The sequence below is a fragment of the Ambystoma mexicanum genome, chromosome 11, assembly GCF_040938575.1.
Source record: "Ambystoma mexicanum isolate Mex_15411 chromosome 11, UKY_AmexF1_1, whole genome shotgun sequence".
Lineage (NCBI taxonomy): Eukaryota > Metazoa > Chordata > Amphibia > Caudata > Ambystomatidae > Ambystoma > Ambystoma mexicanum.
In genome coordinates, this window is record NC_090934.1 from 1179740323 (window position 1) to 1179756282 (window position 15960).

General features: G+C 51.2%; 17 non-coding genes across 17 annotated transcripts; all 17 read left to right on the top strand.

Annotated features, from left to right (window-relative positions):
- The first annotated feature begins 1197 nt into the window (after positions 1-1197).
- On the top strand, positions 1198-1280 carry TRNAL-CAG (transfer RNA leucine (anticodon CAG)). Its single transcript has one exon. It is a non-coding gene; the product is annotated as a tRNA-Leu (tRNA).
- Positions 1281-2310: 1030 nt separating this feature from the next.
- TRNAL-CAG (transfer RNA leucine (anticodon CAG)) lies at positions 2311-2393 on the top strand. Its single transcript has one exon. It is a non-coding gene; the product is annotated as a tRNA-Leu (tRNA).
- A 482-nt stretch (positions 2394-2875) lies between these two features.
- Positions 2876-2958, top strand: TRNAL-CAG (transfer RNA leucine (anticodon CAG)). The gene has a single exon. It is a non-coding gene; the product is annotated as a tRNA-Leu (tRNA).
- Positions 2959-3988: 1030 nt separating this feature from the next.
- TRNAL-CAG (transfer RNA leucine (anticodon CAG)) lies at positions 3989-4070 on the top strand. The gene has a single exon. It is a non-coding gene; the product is annotated as a tRNA-Leu (tRNA).
- Positions 4071-4552: 482 nt separating this feature from the next.
- TRNAL-CAG (transfer RNA leucine (anticodon CAG)) lies at positions 4553-4635 on the top strand. The gene has a single exon. It is a non-coding gene; the product is annotated as a tRNA-Leu (tRNA).
- A 1030-nt stretch (positions 4636-5665) lies between these two features.
- TRNAL-CAG (transfer RNA leucine (anticodon CAG)) lies at positions 5666-5748 on the top strand. The gene has a single exon. It is a non-coding gene; the product is annotated as a tRNA-Leu (tRNA).
- Positions 5749-6230: 482 nt separating this feature from the next.
- Positions 6231-6313, top strand: TRNAL-CAG (transfer RNA leucine (anticodon CAG)). Its single transcript has one exon. It is a non-coding gene; the product is annotated as a tRNA-Leu (tRNA).
- Positions 6314-7343: 1030 nt separating this feature from the next.
- Positions 7344-7426, top strand: TRNAL-CAG (transfer RNA leucine (anticodon CAG)). The gene has a single exon. It is a non-coding gene; the product is annotated as a tRNA-Leu (tRNA).
- A 480-nt stretch (positions 7427-7906) lies between these two features.
- TRNAL-CAG (transfer RNA leucine (anticodon CAG)) lies at positions 7907-7989 on the top strand. The gene has a single exon. It is a non-coding gene; the product is annotated as a tRNA-Leu (tRNA).
- A 1030-nt stretch (positions 7990-9019) lies between these two features.
- On the top strand, positions 9020-9102 carry TRNAL-CAG (transfer RNA leucine (anticodon CAG)). Its single transcript has one exon. It is a non-coding gene; the product is annotated as a tRNA-Leu (tRNA).
- Positions 9103-9584: 482 nt separating this feature from the next.
- On the top strand, positions 9585-9667 carry TRNAL-CAG (transfer RNA leucine (anticodon CAG)). Its single transcript has one exon. It is a non-coding gene; the product is annotated as a tRNA-Leu (tRNA).
- A 1030-nt stretch (positions 9668-10697) lies between these two features.
- Positions 10698-10780, top strand: TRNAL-CAG (transfer RNA leucine (anticodon CAG)). The gene has a single exon. It is a non-coding gene; the product is annotated as a tRNA-Leu (tRNA).
- A 482-nt stretch (positions 10781-11262) lies between these two features.
- Positions 11263-11345, top strand: TRNAL-CAG (transfer RNA leucine (anticodon CAG)). The gene has a single exon. It is a non-coding gene; the product is annotated as a tRNA-Leu (tRNA).
- Positions 11346-12375: 1030 nt separating this feature from the next.
- TRNAL-CAG (transfer RNA leucine (anticodon CAG)) lies at positions 12376-12458 on the top strand. The gene has a single exon. It is a non-coding gene; the product is annotated as a tRNA-Leu (tRNA).
- Positions 12459-12924: 466 nt separating this feature from the next.
- TRNAL-CAG (transfer RNA leucine (anticodon CAG)) lies at positions 12925-13007 on the top strand. The gene has a single exon. It is a non-coding gene; the product is annotated as a tRNA-Leu (tRNA).
- A 1580-nt stretch (positions 13008-14587) lies between these two features.
- TRNAL-CAG (transfer RNA leucine (anticodon CAG)) lies at positions 14588-14670 on the top strand. Its single transcript has one exon. It is a non-coding gene; the product is annotated as a tRNA-Leu (tRNA).
- Positions 14671-15700: 1030 nt separating this feature from the next.
- TRNAL-CAG (transfer RNA leucine (anticodon CAG)) lies at positions 15701-15783 on the top strand. Its single transcript has one exon. It is a non-coding gene; the product is annotated as a tRNA-Leu (tRNA).
- Positions 15784-15960: the final 177 nt, after the last annotated feature.

Sequence of the window (15960 nt, forward strand, 5' to 3'; positions counted from 1 at the left end):
GGGGGAAGCGAGAGGTAAAAAGGCAGGCAGAGGAGTGAACACAGTTCTTCCTCCTCGCCCTCTGCCCAACCAACCACCTGCCTGCCCAAACGGCCCCGAACGGCCACGAACGGCCATTGTATATAGGCTTTGCTGGCAGAACTCTTTAGCCCTGTAATTTAGAGTGAGTCCTGTGCAGGAGTACAGGGAGATCAGGCCGGCCCATACACAGTCCTTTCAGCCTAAACAGGCTCCCCGGCACTAGTGCCCAACCTCTTGTGACCAAGAAGGCTCTAGCACACTGCCTGAACCTCCTGAAGGGTTGGACACAGTGCATGCTTTTATTTGCATAAACCAGCCCGCCTCCTGCCTTCCTATTTCCTGAGGTGTAGTTGCTCGTGTCTGTTAACAGGTGGCAGGCAGCACCGTTCTGCAGAAACATGAAAGACTCATGTGTGCTTGTGACAAGTAGCTGCTGTACATAGGGATTGAACCCTGCACGTCTGTGCCAGTAGTCGTTGTATGAGTGCTGCCCTGCCTGTGATTATTCTTTTGGGAGGAATTTGGAGACTTTAATGCAATAGGAGAGGATTTTAGGCGGGTGGTCTTTGAGACTTTCCAACATTGCCTCTAAGCCGCATCTGAGGGGTGCAAACGGCAGAGTCAGGATGGCCGAGTGGTCTAAGGCGCTGCGTTCAGGTCGCAGCTGGGCGTGGTTCGAATCCCACCTCTGACATGTCTGTAACAGATTTTTTCTTTTCATTTGATTGTAACATTCCAGGCGTCCTATAACTGCTGGCCAAGGCTTTCTGGAACAGGGAGATGGAGTTGGAGCACGCACTGCAGGCCTCATGGTTGATTTCCAGTGCTTCCTGTATTTCCTCGCTTCTTTTTTGGGAAAGTGAACTCCAGTGAAAAACCATCTTTGGACTGGGCCGGCCTTGTGGACATGCAAACGGGCGCACCGCGACATTTTGCCTTTGGAAAAAATGCATAAAGAACCCAATGTGTTGTCCTTTTAACTGGGCCTAGTGGGAATGAAGTGACATTTTTAAAATGGATGGGGAGGGTGGTGGGTTAGGAGGGGTGGGTGGGATGCGCGAGAGTATATTCCTGGCAGACTGTGGAGACATTTTAGGAAATCCAAGAGGATTTAAGTGTGGTCAAAGACTTGCCAACATAGCCTCTAAGCCGATTCAGGCGAGCGCCTAAGGCAGAGTCAGGATGGCCGAGTGGTCTAAGGCGCTGCGTTCAGGTCGCAGTCTCCTCTGGAGGCGTGGGTTCGAATCCCACTTCTGACATGCCTGAAATGGGTTTTTACTTTTCATGTGATTGCATTCCACGCTTCCTATAACTGCCGGCCACGGATTTCTGGAACAGGGAGATGGAGTTGGAGCTTGCTCCACACACTCCCGTCCTCCAGCTAGGTCTGCAGTTGGTCCTGGAATGCTTGACTGCCCTTTTGGCAGGTGTACTACAGTGCTTAAATGAAAAACCGTCTTAGGACTGTGCTAGCTTTGTGGACTTGCAAATGGGCGCAGCGCGGCATTTTGTCTTTGGAAAAAATGCATAAAGAACCCAACGTCTTGTCCTTTTCACTGGGCCTAGTTGGAATGAAGTGACCTATTTGAAATGGGGGTCAGGTGGAAAGTTAGTGTGACATAGTGGGAGGCAGATGGAGGAGTGAGTGGGGGGAAGCGAGAGGTAAAAAGGCAGGCAGAGGAGTGAACACAGTTCTTCCTCCTCGCCCTCTGCCCAACCAACCACCTGCCTGCCCAAACGGCCCCGAACGGCCACGAACGGCCATTGTATATAGGCTTTGCTGGCAGAACTCTTTAGCCCTGTAATTTAGAGTGAGTCCTGTGCAGGAGTACAGGGAGATCAGGCCGGCCCATACACAGTCCTTTCAGCCTAAACAGGCTCCCCGGCACTAGTGCCCAACCTCTTGTGACCAAGAAGGCTCTAGCACACTGCCTGAACCTCCTGAAGGGTTGGACACAGTGCATGCTTTTATTTGCATAAACCAGCCCGCCTCCTGCCTTCCTATTTCCTGAGGTGTAGTTGCTCGTGTCTGTTAACAGGTGGCAGGCAGCACCGTTCTGCAGAAACATGAAAGACTCATGTGTGCTTGTGACAAGTAGCTGCTGTACATAGGGATTGAACCCTGCACGTCTGTGCCAGTAGTCGTTGTATGAGTGCTGCCCTGCCTGTGATTATTCTTTTGGGAGGAATTTGGAGACTTTAATGCAATAGGAGAGGATTTTAGGCGGGTGGTCTTTGAGACTTTCCAACATTGCCTCTAAGCCGCATCTGAGGGGTGCAAACGGCAGAGTCAGGATGGCCGAGTGGTCTAAGGCGCTGCGTTCAGGTCGCAGTCTCCGCTGGAGGCGTGGGTTCGAATCCCACCTCTGACATGTCTGTAACAGATTTTTTCTTTTCATTTGATTGTAACATTCCAGGCGTCCTATAACTGCTGGCCAAGGCTTTCTGGAACAGGGAGATGGAGTTGGAGCACGCACTGCAGGCCTCATGGTTGATTTCCAGTGCTTCCTGTATTTCCTCGCTTCTTTTTTGGGAAAGTGAACTCCAGTGAAAAACCATCTTTGGACTGGGCCGGCCTTGTGGACATGCAAACGGGCGCACCGCGACATTTTGCCTTTGGAAAAAATGCATAAAGAACCCAATGTGTTGTCCTTTTAACTGGGCCTAGTGGGAATGAAGTGACATTTTTAAAATGGATGGGGAGGGTGGTGGGTTAGGAGGGGTGGGTGGGATGCGCGAGAGTATATTCCTGGCAGACTGTGGAGACATTTTAGGAAATCCAAGAGGATTTAAGTGTGGTCAAAGACTTGCCAACATAGCCTCTAAGCCGATTCAGGCGAGCGCCTAAGGCAGAGTCAGGATGGCCGAGTGGTCTAAGGCGCTGCGTTCAGGTCGCAGTCTCCTCTGGAGGCGTGGGTTCGAATCCCACTTCTGACATGCCTGAAATGGGTTTTTACTTTTCATGTGATTGCATTCCACGCTTCCTATAACTGCCGGCCACGGATTTCTGGAACAGGGAGATGGAGTTGGAGCTTGCTCCACACACTCCCGTCCTCCAGCTAGGTCTGCAGTTGGTCCTGGAATGCTTGACTGCCCTTTTGGCAGGTGTACTACAGTGCTTAAATGAAAAACCGTCTTAGGACTGTGCTAGCTTTGTGGACTTGCAAATGGGCGCAGCGCGGCATTTTGTCTTTGGAAAAAATGCATAAAGAACCCAACGTCTTGTCCTTTTCACTGGGCCTAGTTGGAATGAAGTGACCTATTTGAAATGGGGGTCAGGTGGAAAGTTAGTGTGACATAGTGGGAGGCAGATGGAGGAGTGAGTGGGGGGAAGCGAGAGGTAAAAAGGCAGGCAGAGGAGTGAACACAGTTCTTCCTCCTCGCCCTCTGCCCAACCAACCACCTGCCTGCCCAAACGGCCCCGAACGGCCACGAACGGCCATTGTATATAGGCTTTGCTGGCAGAACTCTTTAGCCCTGTAATTTAGAGTGAGTCCTGTGCAGGAGTACAGGGAGATCAGGCCGGCCCATACACAGTCCTTTCAGCCTAAACAGGCTCCCCGGCACTAGTGCCCAACCTCTTGTGACCAAGAAGGCTCTAGCACACTGCCTGAACCTCCTGAAGGGTTGGACACAGTGCATGCTTTTATTTGCATAAACCAGCCCGCCTCCTGCCTTCCTATTTCCTGAGGTGTAGTTGCTCGTGTCTGTTAACAGGTGGCAGGCAGCACCGTTCTGCAGAAACATGAAAGACTCATGTGTGCTTGTGACAAGTAGCTGCTGTACATAGGGATTGAACCCTGCACGTCTGTGCCAGTAGTCGTTGTATGAGTGCTGCCCTGCCTGTGATTATTCTTTTGGGAGGAATTTGGAGACTTTAATGCAATAGGAGAGGATTTTAGGCGGGTGGTCTTTGAGACTTTCCAACATTGCCTCTAAGCCGCATCTGAGGGGTGCAAACGGCAGAGTCAGGATGGCCGAGTGGTCTAAGGCGCTGCGTTCAGGTCGCAGTCTCGCTGGAGGCGTGGGTTCGAATCCCACCTCTGACATGTCTGTAACAGATTTTTTCTTTTCATTTGATTGTAACATTCCAGGCGTCCTATAACTGCTGGCCAAGGCTTTCTGGAACAGGGAGATGGAGTTGGAGCACGCACTGCAGGCCTCATGGTTGATTTCCAGTGCTTCCTGTATTTCCTCGCTTCTTTTTTGGGAAAGTGAACTCCAGTGAAAAACCATCTTTGGACTGGGCCGGCCTTGTGGACATGCAAACGGGCGCACCGCGACATTTTGCCTTTGGAAAAAATGCATAAAGAACCCAATGTGTTGTCCTTTTAACTGGGCCTAGTGGGAATGAAGTGACATTTTTAAAATGGATGGGGAGGGTGGTGGGTTAGGAGGGGTGGGTGGGATGCGCGAGAGTATATTCCTGGCAGACTGTGGAGACATTTTAGGAAATCCAAGAGGATTTAAGTGTGGTCAAAGACTTGCCAACATAGCCTCTAAGCCGATTCAGGCGAGCGCCTAAGGCAGAGTCAGGATGGCCGAGTGGTCTAAGGCGCTGCGTTCAGGTCGCAGTCTCCTCTGGAGGCGTGGGTTCGAATCCCACTTCTGACATGCCTGAAATGGGTTTTTACTTTTCATGTGATTGCATTCCACGCTTCCTATAACTGCCGGCCACGGATTTCTGGAACAGGGAGATGGAGTTGGAGCTTGCTCCACACACTCCCGTCCTCCAGCTAGGTCTGCAGTTGGTCCTGGAATGCTTGACTGCCCTTTTGGCAGGTGTACTACAGTGCTTAAATGAAAAACCGTCTTAGGACTGTGCTAGCTTTGTGGACTTGCAAATGGGCGCAGCGCGGCATTTTGTCTTTGGAAAAAATGCATAAAGAACCCAACGTCTTGTCCTTTTCACTGGGCCTAGTTGGAATGAAGTGACCTATTTGAAATGGGGGTCAGGTGGAAAGTTAGTGTGACATAGTGGGAGGCAGATGGAGGAGTGAGTGGGGGGAAGCGAGAGGTAAAAAGGCAGGCAGAGGAGTGAACACAGTTCTTCCTCCTCGCCCTCTGCCCAACCAACCACCTGCCTGCCCAAACGGCCCCGAACGGCCACGAACGGCCATTGTATATAGGCTTTGCTGGCAGAACTCTTTAGCCCTGTAATTTAGAGTGAGTCCTGTGCAGGAGTACAGGGAGATCAGGCCGGCCCATACACAGTCCTTTCAGCCTAAACAGGCTCCCCGGCACTAGTGCCCAACCTCTTGTGACCAAGAAGGCTCTAGCACACTGCCTGAACCTCCTGAAGGGTTGGACACAGTGCATGCTTTTATTTGCATAAACCAGCCCGCCTCCTGCCTTCCTATTTCCTGAGGTGTAGTTGCTCGTGTCTGTTAACAGGTGGCAGGCAGCACCGTTCTGCAGAAACATGAAAGACTCATGTGTGCTTGTGACAAGTAGCTGCTGTACATAGGGATTGAACCCTGCACGTCTGTGCCAGTAGTCGTTGTATGAGTGCTGCCCTGCCTGTGATTATTCTTTTGGGAGGAATTTGGAGACTTTAATGCAATAGGAGAGGATTTTAGGCGGGTGGTCTTTGAGACTTTCCAACATTGCCTCTAAGCCGCATCTGAGGGGTGCAAACGGCAGAGTCAGGATGGCCGAGTGGTCTAAGGCGCTGCGTTCAGGTCGCAGTCTCCGCTGGAGGCGTGGGTTCGAATCCCACCTCTGACATGTCTGTAACAGATTTTTTCTTTTCATTTGATTGTAACATTCCAGGCGTCCTATAACTGCTGGCCAAGGCTTTCTGGAACAGGGAGATGGAGTTGGAGCACGCACTGCAGGCCTCATGGTTGATTTCCAGTGCTTCCTGTATTTCCTCGCTTCTTTTTTGGGAAAGTGAACTCCAGTGAAAAACCATCTTTGGACTGGGCCGGCCTTGTGGACATGCAAACGGGCGCACCGCGACATTTTGCCTTTGGAAAAAATGCATAAAGAACCCAATGTGTTGTCCTTTTAACTGGGCCTAGTGGGAATGAAGTGACATTTTTAAAATGGATGGGGAGGGTGGTGGGTTAGGAGGGGTGGGTGGGATGCGCGAGAGTATATTCCTGGCAGACTGTGGAGACATTTTAGGAAATCCAAGAGGATTTAAGTGTGGTCAAAGACTTGCCAACATAGCCTCTAAGCCGATTCAGGCGAGCGCCTAAGGCAGAGTCAGGATGGCCGAGTGGTCTAAGGCGCTGCGTTCAGGTCGCAGTCTCCTCTGGAGGCGTGGGTTCGAATCCCACTTCTGACATGCCTGAAATGGGTTTTTACTTTTCATGTGATTGCATTCCACGCTTCCTATAACTGCCGGCCACGGATTTCTGGAACAGGGAGATGGAGTTGGAGCTTGCTCCACACACTCCCGTCCTCCAGCTAGGTCTGCAGTTGGTCCTGGAATGCTTGACTGCCCTTTTGGCAGGTGTACTACAGTGCTTAAATGAAAAACCGTCTTAGGACTGTGCTAGCTTTGTGGACTTGCAAATGGGCGCAGCGCGGCATTTTGTCTTTGGAAAAAATGCATAAAGAACCCAACGTCTTGTCCTTTTCACTGGGCCTAGTTGGAATGAAGTGACCTATTTGAAATGGGGGTCAGGTGGAAAGTTAGTGTGACATAGTGGGAGGCAGATGGAGGAGTGAGTGGGGGGAAGCGAGAGGTAAAAAGGCAGGCAGAGGAGTGAACACAGTTCTTCCTCCTCGCCCTCTGCCCAACCAACCACCTGCCTGCCCAAACGGCCCCGAACGGCCACGAACGGCCATTGTATATAGGCTTTGCTGGCAGAACTCTTTAGCCCTGTAATTTAGAGTGAGTCCTGTGCAGGAGTACAGGGAGATCAGGCCGGCCCATACACAGTCCTTTCAGCCTAAACAGGCTCCCCGGCACTAGTGCCCAACCTCTTGTGACCAAGAAGGCTCTAGCACACTGCCTGAACCTCCTGAAGGGTTGGACACAGTGCATGCTTTTATTTGCATAAACCAGCCCGCCTCCTGCCTTCCTATTTCCTGAGGTGTAGTTGCTCGTGTCTGTTAACAGGTGGCAGGCAGCACCGTTCTGCAGAAACATGAAAGACTCATGTGTGCTTGTGACAAGTAGCTGCTGTACATAGGGATTGAACCCTGCACGTCTGTGCCAGTAGTCGTTGTATGAGTGCTGCCCTGCCTGTGATTATTCTTTTGGGAGGAATTTGGAGACTTTAATGCAATAGGAGAGGATTTTAGGCGGGTGGTCTTTGAGACTTTCCAACATTGCCTCTAAGCCGCATCTGAGGGGTGCAAACGGCAGAGTCAGGATGGCCGAGTGGTCTAAGGCGCTGCGTTCAGGTCGCAGTCTCCGCTGGAGGCGTGGGTTCGAATCCCACCTCTGACATGTCTGTAACAGATTTTTTCTTTTCATTTGATTGTAACATTCCAGGCGTCCTATAACTGCTGGCCAAGGCTTTCTGGAACAGGGAGATGGAGTTGGAGCACGCACTGCAGGCCTCATGGTTGATTTCCAGTGCTTCCTGTATTTCCTCGCTTCTTTTTTGGGAAAGTGAACTCCAGTGAAAAACCATCTTTGGACTGGGCCGGCCTTGTGGACATGCAAACGGGCGCACCGCGACATTTTGCCTTTGGAAAAAATGCATAAAGAACCCAATGTGTTCCTTTTAACTGGGCCTAGTGGGAATGAAGTGACATTTTTAAAATGGATGGGGAGGGTGGTGGGTTAGGAGGGGTGGGTGGGATGCGCGAGAGTATATTCCTGGCAGACTGTGGAGACATTTTAGGAAATCCAAGAGGATTTAAGTGTGGTCAAAGACTTGCCAACATAGCCTCTAAGCCGATTCAGGCGAGCGCCTAAGGCAGAGTCAGGATGGCCGAGTGGTCTAAGGCGCTGCGTTCAGGTCGCAGTCTCCTCTGGAGGCGTGGGTTCGAATCCCACTTCTGACATGCCTGAAATGGGTTTTTACTTTTCATGTGATTGCATTCCACGCTTCCTATAACTGCCGGCCACGGATTTCTGGAACAGGGAGATGGAGTTGGAGCTTGCTCCACACACTCCCGTCCTCCAGCTAGGTCTGCAGTTGGTCCTGGAATGCTTGACTGCCCTTTTGGCAGGTGTACTACAGTGCTTAAATGAAAAACCGTCTTAGGACTGTGCTAGCTTTGTGGACTTGCAAATGGGCGCAGCGCGGCATTTTGTCTTTGGAAAAAATGCATAAAGAACCCAACGTCTTGTCCTTTTCACTGGGCCTAGTTGGAATGAAGTGACCTATTTGAAATGGGGGTCAGGTGGAAAGTTAGTGTGACATAGTGGGAGGCAGATGGAGGAGTGAGTGGGGGGAAGCGAGAGGTAAAAAGGCAGGCAGAGGAGTGAACACAGTTCTTCCTCCTCGCCCTCTGCCCAACCAACCACCTGCCTGCCCAAACGGCCCCGAACGGCCACGAACGGCCATTGTATATAGGCTTTGCTGGCAGAACTCTTTAGCCCTGTAATTTAGAGTGAGTCCTGTGCAGGAGTACAGGGAGATCAGGCCGGCCCATACACAGTCCTTTCAGCCTAAACAGGCTCCCCGGCACTAGTGCCCAACCTCTTGTGACCAAGAAGGCTCTAGCACACTGCCTGAACCTCCTGAAGGGTTGGACACAGTGCATGCTTTTATTTGCATAAACCAGCCCGCCTCCTGCCTTCCTATTTCCTGAGGTGTAGTTGCTCGTGTCTGTTAACAGGTGGCAGGCAGCACCGTTCTGCAGAAACATGAAAGACTCATGTGTGCTTGTGACAAGTAGCTGCTGTACATAGGGATTGAACCCTGCACGTCTGTGCCAGTAGTCGTTGTATGAGTGCTGCCCTGCCTGTGATTATTCTTTTGGGAGGAATTTGGAGACTTTAATGCAATAGGAGAGGATTTTAGGCGGGTGGTCTTTGAGACTTTCCAACATTGCCTCTAAGCCGCATCTGAGGGGTGCAAACGGCAGAGTCAGGATGGCCGAGTGGTCTAAGGCGCTGCGTTCAGGTCGCAGTCTCCGCTGGAGGCGTGGGTTCGAATCCCACCTCTGACATGTCTGTAACAGATTTTTTCTTTTCATTTGATTGTAACATTCCAGGCGTCCTATAACTGCTGGCCAAGGCTTTCTGGAACAGGGAGATGGAGTTGGAGCACGCACTGCAGGCCTCATGGTTGATTTCCAGTGCTTCCTGTATTTCCTCGCTTCTTTTTTGGGAAAGTGAACTCCAGTGAAAAACCATCTTTGGACTGGGCCGGCCTTGTGGACATGCAAACGGGCGCACCGCGACATTTTGCCTTTGGAAAAAATGCATAAAGAACCCAATGTGTTGTCCTTTTAACTGGGCCTAGTGGGAATGAAGTGACATTTTTAAAATGGATGGGGAGGGTGGTGGGTTAGGAGGGGTGGGTGGGATGCGCGAGAGTATATTCCTGGCAGACTGTGGAGACATTTTAGGAAATCCAAGAGGATTTAAGTGTGGTCAAAGACTTGCCAACATAGCCTCTAAGCCGATTCAGGCGAGCGCCTAAGGCAGAGTCAGGATGGCCGAGTGGTCTAAGGCGCTGCGTTCAGGTCGCAGTCTCCTCTGGAGGCGTGGGTTCGAATCCCACTTCTGACATGCCTGAAATGGGTTTTTACTTTTCATGTGATTGCATTCCACGCTTCCTATAACTGCCGGCCACGGATTTCTGGAACAGGGAGATGGAGTTGGAGCTTGCTCCACACACTCCCGTCCTCCAGCTAGGTCTGCAGTTGGTCCTGGAATGCTTGACTGCCCTTTTGGCAGGTGTACTACAGTGCTTAAATGAAAAACCGTCTTAGGACTGTGCTAGCTTTGTGGACTTGCAAATGGGCGCAGCGCGGCATTTTGTCTTTGGAAAAAATGCATAAAGAACCCAACGTCTTGTCCTTTTCACTGGGCCTAGTTGGAATGAAGTGACCTATTTGAAATGGGGGTCAGGTGGAAAGTTAGTGTGACATAGTGGGAGGCAGATGGAGGAGTGAGTGGGGGGAAGCGAGAGGTAAAAAGGCAGGCAGAGGAGTGAACACAGTTCTTCCTCCTCGCCCTCTGCCCAACCAACCACCTGCCTGCCCAAACGGCCCCGAACGGCCACGAACGGCCATTGTATATAGGCTTTGCTGGCAGAACTCTTTAGCCCTGTAATTTAGAGTGAGTCCTGTGCAGGAGTACAGGGAGATCAGGCCGGCCCATACACAGTCCTTTCAGCCTAAACAGGCTCCCCGGCACTAGTGCCCAACCTCTTGTGACCAAGAAGGCTCTAGCACACTGCCTGAACCTCCTGAAGGGTTGGACACAGTGCATGCTTTTATTTGCATAAACCAGCCCGCCTCCTGCCTTCCTATTTCCTGAGGTGTAGTTGCTCGTGTCTGTTAACAGGTGGCAGGCAGCACCGTTCTGCAGAAACATGAAAGACTCATGTGTGCTTGTGACAAGTAGCTGCTGTACATAGGGATTGAACCCTGCACGTCTGTGCCAGTAGTCGTTGTATGAGTGCTGCCCTGCCTGTGATTATTCTTTTGGGAGGAATTTGGAGACTTTAATGCAATAGGAGAGGATTTTAGGCGGGTGGTCTTTGAGACTTTCCAACATTGCCTCTAAGCCGCATCTGAGGGGTGCAAACGGCAGAGTCAGGATGGCCGAGTGGTCTAAGGCGCTGCGTTCAGGTCGCAGTCTCCGCTGGAGGCGTGGGTTCGAATCCCACCTCTGACATGTCTGTAACAGATTTTTTCTTTTCATTTGATTGTAACATTCCAGGCGTCCTATAACTGCTGGCCAAGGCTTTCTGGAACAGGGAGATGGAGTTGGAGCACGCACTGCAGGCCTCATGGTTGATTTCCAGTGCTTCCTGTATTTCCTCGCTTCTTTTTTGGGAAAGTGAACTCCAGTGAAAAACCATCTTTGGACTGGGCCGGCCTTGTGGACATGCAAACGGGCGCACCGCGACATTTTGCCTTTGGAAAAAATGCATAAAGAACCCAATGTGTTGTCCTTTTAACTGGGCCTAGTGGGAATGAAGTGACATTTTTAAAATGGATGGGGAGGGTGGTGGGTTAGGAGGGGTGGGTGGGATGCGCGAGAGTATATTCCTGGCAGACTGTGGAGACATTTTAGGAAATCCAAGAGGATTTAAGTGTGGTCAAAGACTTGCCAACATAGCCTCTAAGCCGATTCAGGCGAGCGCCTAAGGCAGAGTCAGGATGGCCGAGTGGTCTAAGGCGCTGCGTTCAGGTCGCAGTCTCCTCTGGAGGCGTGGGTTCGAATCCCACTTCTGACATGCCTGAAATGGGTTTTTACTTTTCATGTGATTGCATTCCACGCTTCCTATAACTGCCGGCCACGGATTTCTGGAACAGGGAGATGGAGTTGGAGCTTGCTCCACACACTCCCGTCCTCCAGCTAGGTCTGCAGTTGGTCCTGGAATGCTTGACTGCCCTTTTGGCAGGTGTACTACAGTGCTTAAATGAAAAACCGTCTTAGGACTGTGCTAGCTTTGTGGACTTGCAAATGGGCGCAGCGCGGCATTTTGTCTTTGGAAAAAATGCATAAAGAACCCAACGTCTTGTCCTTTTCACTGGGCCTAGTTGGAATGAAGTGACCTATTTGAAATGGGGGTCAGGTGGAAAGTTAGTGTGACATAGTGGGAGGCAGATGGAGGAGTGAGTGGGGGGAAGCGAGAGGTAAAAAGGCAGGCAGAGGAGTGAACACAGTTCTTCCTCCTCGCCCTCTGCCCAACCAACCACCTGCCTGCCCAAACGGCCCCGAACGGCCACGAACGGCCATTGTATATAGGCTTTGCTGGCAGAACTCTTTAGCCCTGTAATTTAGAGTGAGTCCTGTGCAGGAGTACAGGGAGATCAGGCCGGCCCATACACAGTCCTTTCAGCCTAAACAGGCTCCCCGGCACTAGTGCCCAACCTCTTGTGACCAAGAAGGCTCTAGCACACTGCCTGAACCTCCTGAAGGGTTGGACACAGTGCATGCTTTTATTTGCATAAACCAGCCCGCCTCCTGCCTTCCTATTTCCTGAGGTGTAGTTGCTCGTGTCTGTTAACAGGTGGCAGGCAGCACCGTTCTGCAGAAACATGAAAGACTCATGTGTGCTTGTGACAAGTAGCTGCTGTACATAGGGATTGAACCCTGCACGTCTGTGCCAGTAGTCGTTGTATGAGTGCTGCCCTGCCTGTGATTATTCTTTTGGGAGGAATTTGGAGACTTTAATGCAATAGGAGAGGATTTTAGGCGGGTGGTCTTTGAGACTTTCCAACATTGCCTCTAAGCCGCATCTGAGGGGTGCAAACGGCAGAGTCAGGATGGCCGAGTGGTCTAAGGCGCTGCGTTCAGGTCGCAGTCTCCGCTGGAGGCGTGGGTTCGAATCCCACCTCTGACATGTCTGTAACAGATTTTTTCTCATTCCAGGCGTCCTATAACTGCTGGCCAAGGCTTTCTGGAACAGGGAGATGGAGTTGGAGCACGCACTGCAGGCCTCATGGTTGATTTCCAGTGCTTCCTGTATTTCCTCGCTTCTTTTTTGGGAAAGTGAACTCCAGTGAAAAACCATCTTTGGACTGGGCCGGCCTTGTGGACATGCAAACGGGCGCACCGCGACATTTTGCCTTTGGAAAAAATGCATAAAGAACCCAATGTGTTGTCCTTTTAACTGGGCCTAGTGGGAATGAAGTGACATTTTTAAAATGGATGGGGAGGGTGGTGGGTTAGGAGGGGTGGGTGGGATGCGCGAGAGTATATTCCTGGCAGACTGTGGAGACATTTTAGGAAATCCAAGAGGATTTAAGTGTGGTCAAAGACTTGCCAACATAGCCTCTAAGCCGATTCAGGCGAGCGCCTAAGGCAGAGTCAGGATGGCCGAGTGGTCTAAGGCGCTGCGTTCAGGTCGCAGTCTCCTCTGGAGGCGTGGGTTCGAATCCCACTTCTGACATGCCTGAAATGGGTTTTTACTTTTCATGTGATTGCATTCCACGCTTCCTATAACTGCCGGCCACGGATTTCTGGAACAGGGAGATGGAGTTGGAGCTTGCTCCACACACTCCCGTCCTCCAGCTAGGTCTGCAGTTGGTCCTGGAATGCTTGACTGCCCTTTTGGCAGGTGTACTACAGTGCTTAAATGAAAAACCGTCTTAGGACTGTGCTAGCTTTGTGGACTTGCAAATGGGCGCAGCGCGGCATTTTGTCTTTGGAAAAAATGCATAAAGAACCCAACGTCTTGTCCTTTTCACTGGGCCTAGTTGGAATGAAGTGACCTATTTGAAATGGGGGTCAGGTGGAAAGTTAGTGTGACATAGTGGGAGGCAGATGGAGGAGTGAGTGGGGGGAAGCGAGAGGTAAAAAGGCAGGCAGAGGAGTGAACACAGTTCTTCCTCCTCGCCCTCTGCCCAACCAACCACCTGCCTGCCCAAACGGCCCCGAACGGCCACGAACGGCCATTGTATATAGGCTTTGCTGGCAGAACTCTTTAGCCCTGTAATTTAGAGTGAGTCCTGTGCAGGAGTACAGGGAGATCAGGCCGGCCCATACACAGTCCTTTCAGCCTAAACAGGCTCCCCGGCACTAGTGCCCAACCTCTTGTGACCAAGAAGGCTCTAGCACACTGCCTGAACCTCCTGAAGGGTTGGACACAGTGCATGCTTTTATTTGCATAAACCAGCCCGCCTCCTGCCTTCCTATTTCCTGAGGTGTAGTTGCTCGTGTCTGTTAACAGGTGGCAGGCAGCACCGTTCTGCAGAAACATGAAAGACTCATGTGTGCTTGTGACAAGTAGCTGCTGTACATAGGGATTGAACCCTGCACGTCTGTGCCAGTAGTCGTTGTATGAGTGCTGCCCTGCCTGTGATTATTCTTTTGGGAGGAATTTGGAGACTTTAATGCAATAGGAGAGGATTTTAGGCGGGTGGTCTTTGAGACTTTCCAACATTGCCTCTAAGCCGCATCTGAGGGGTGCAAACGGCAGAGTCAGGATGGCCGAGTGGTCTAAGGCGCTGCGTTCAGGTCGCAGTGGGTTCGAATCCCACCTCTGACATGTCTGTAACAGATTTTTTCTTTTCATTTGATTGTAACATTCCAGGCGTCCTATAACTGCTGGCCAAGGCTTTCTGGAACAGGGAGATGGAGTTGGAGCACGCACTGCAGGCCTCATGGTTGATTTCCAGTGCTTCCTGTATTTCCTCGCTTCTTTTTTGGGAAAGTGAACTCCAGTGAAAAACCATCTTTGGACTGGGCCGGCCTTGTGGACATGCAAACGGGCGCACCGCGACATTTTGCCTTTGGAAAAAATGCATAAAGAACCCAATGTGTTGTCCTTTTAACTGGGCCTAGTGGGAATGAAGTGACATTTTTAAAATGGATGGGGAGGGTGGTGGGTTAGGAGGGGTGGGTGGGATGCGCGAGAGTATATTCCTGGCAGACTGTGGAGACATTTTAGGAAATCCAAGAGGATTTAAGTGTGGTCAAAGACTTGCCAACATAGCCTCTAAGCCGATTCAGGCGAGCGCCTAAGGCAGAGTCAGGATGGCCGAGTGGTCTAAGGCGCTGCGTTCAGGTCGCAGTCTCCTCTGGAGGCGTGGGTTCGAATCCCACTTCTGACATGCCTGAAATGGGTTTTTACTTTTCATGTGATTGCATTCCACGCTTCCTATAACTGCCGGCCACGGATTTCTGGAACAGGGAGATGGAGTTGGAGCTTGCTCCACACACTCCCGTCCTCCAGCTAGGTCTGCAGTTGGTCCTGGAATGCTTGACTGCCCTTTTGGCAGGTGTACTACAGTGCTTAAATGAAAAACCGTCTTAGGACTGTGCTAGCTTTGTGGACTTGCAAATGGGCGCAGCGCGGCATTTTGTCTTTGGAAAAAATGCATAAAGAACCCAACGTCTTGTCCTTTTCACTGGGCCTAGTTGGAATGAAGTGACCTATTTGAAATGGGGGTCAGGTGGAAAGTTAGTGTGACATAGTGGGAGGCAGATGGAGGAGTGAGTGGGGGGAAGCGAGAGGTAAAAAGGCAGGCAGAGGAGTGAACACAGTTCTTCCTCCTCGCCCTCTGCCCAACCAACCACCTGCCTGCCCAAACGGCCCCGAACGGCCACGAACGGCCATTGTATATAGGCTTTGCTGGCAGAACTCTTTAGCCCTGTAATTTAGAGTGAGTCCTGTGCAGGAGTACAGGGAGATCAGGCCGGCCCATACACAGTCCTTTCAGCCTAAACAGGCTCCCCGGCACTAGTGCCCAACCTCTTGTGACCAAGAAGGCTCTAGCACACTGCCTGAACCTCCTGAAGGGTTGGACACAGTGCATGCTTTTATTTGCATAAACCAGCCCGCCTCCTGCCTTCCTATTTCCTGAGGTGTAGTTGCTCGTGTCTGTTAACAGGTGGCAGGCAGCACCGTTCTGCAGAAACATGAAAGACTCATGTGTGCTTGTGACAAGTAGCTGCTGTACATAGGGATTGAACCCTGCACGTCTGTGCCAGTAGTCGTTGTATGAGTGCTGCCCTGCCTGTGATTATTCTTTTGGGAGGAATTTGGAGACTTTAATGCAATAGGAGAGGATTTTAGGCGGGTGGTCTTTGAGACTTTCCAACATTGCCTCTAAGCCGCATCTGAGGGGTGCAAACGGCAGAGTCAGGATGGCCGAGTGGTCTAAGGCGCTGCGTTCAGGTCGCAGTCTCCGCTGGAGGCGTGGGTTCGAATCCCACCTCTGACATGTCTGTAACAGATTTTTTCTTTTCATTTGATTGTAACATTCCAGGCGTCCTATAACTGCTGGCCAAGGCTTTCTGGAACAGGGAGATGGAGTTGGAGCACGCACTGCAGGCCTCATGGTTGATTTCCAGTGCTTCCTGTATTTCCTCGCTTCTTTTTTGGGAAAGTGAACTCCAGT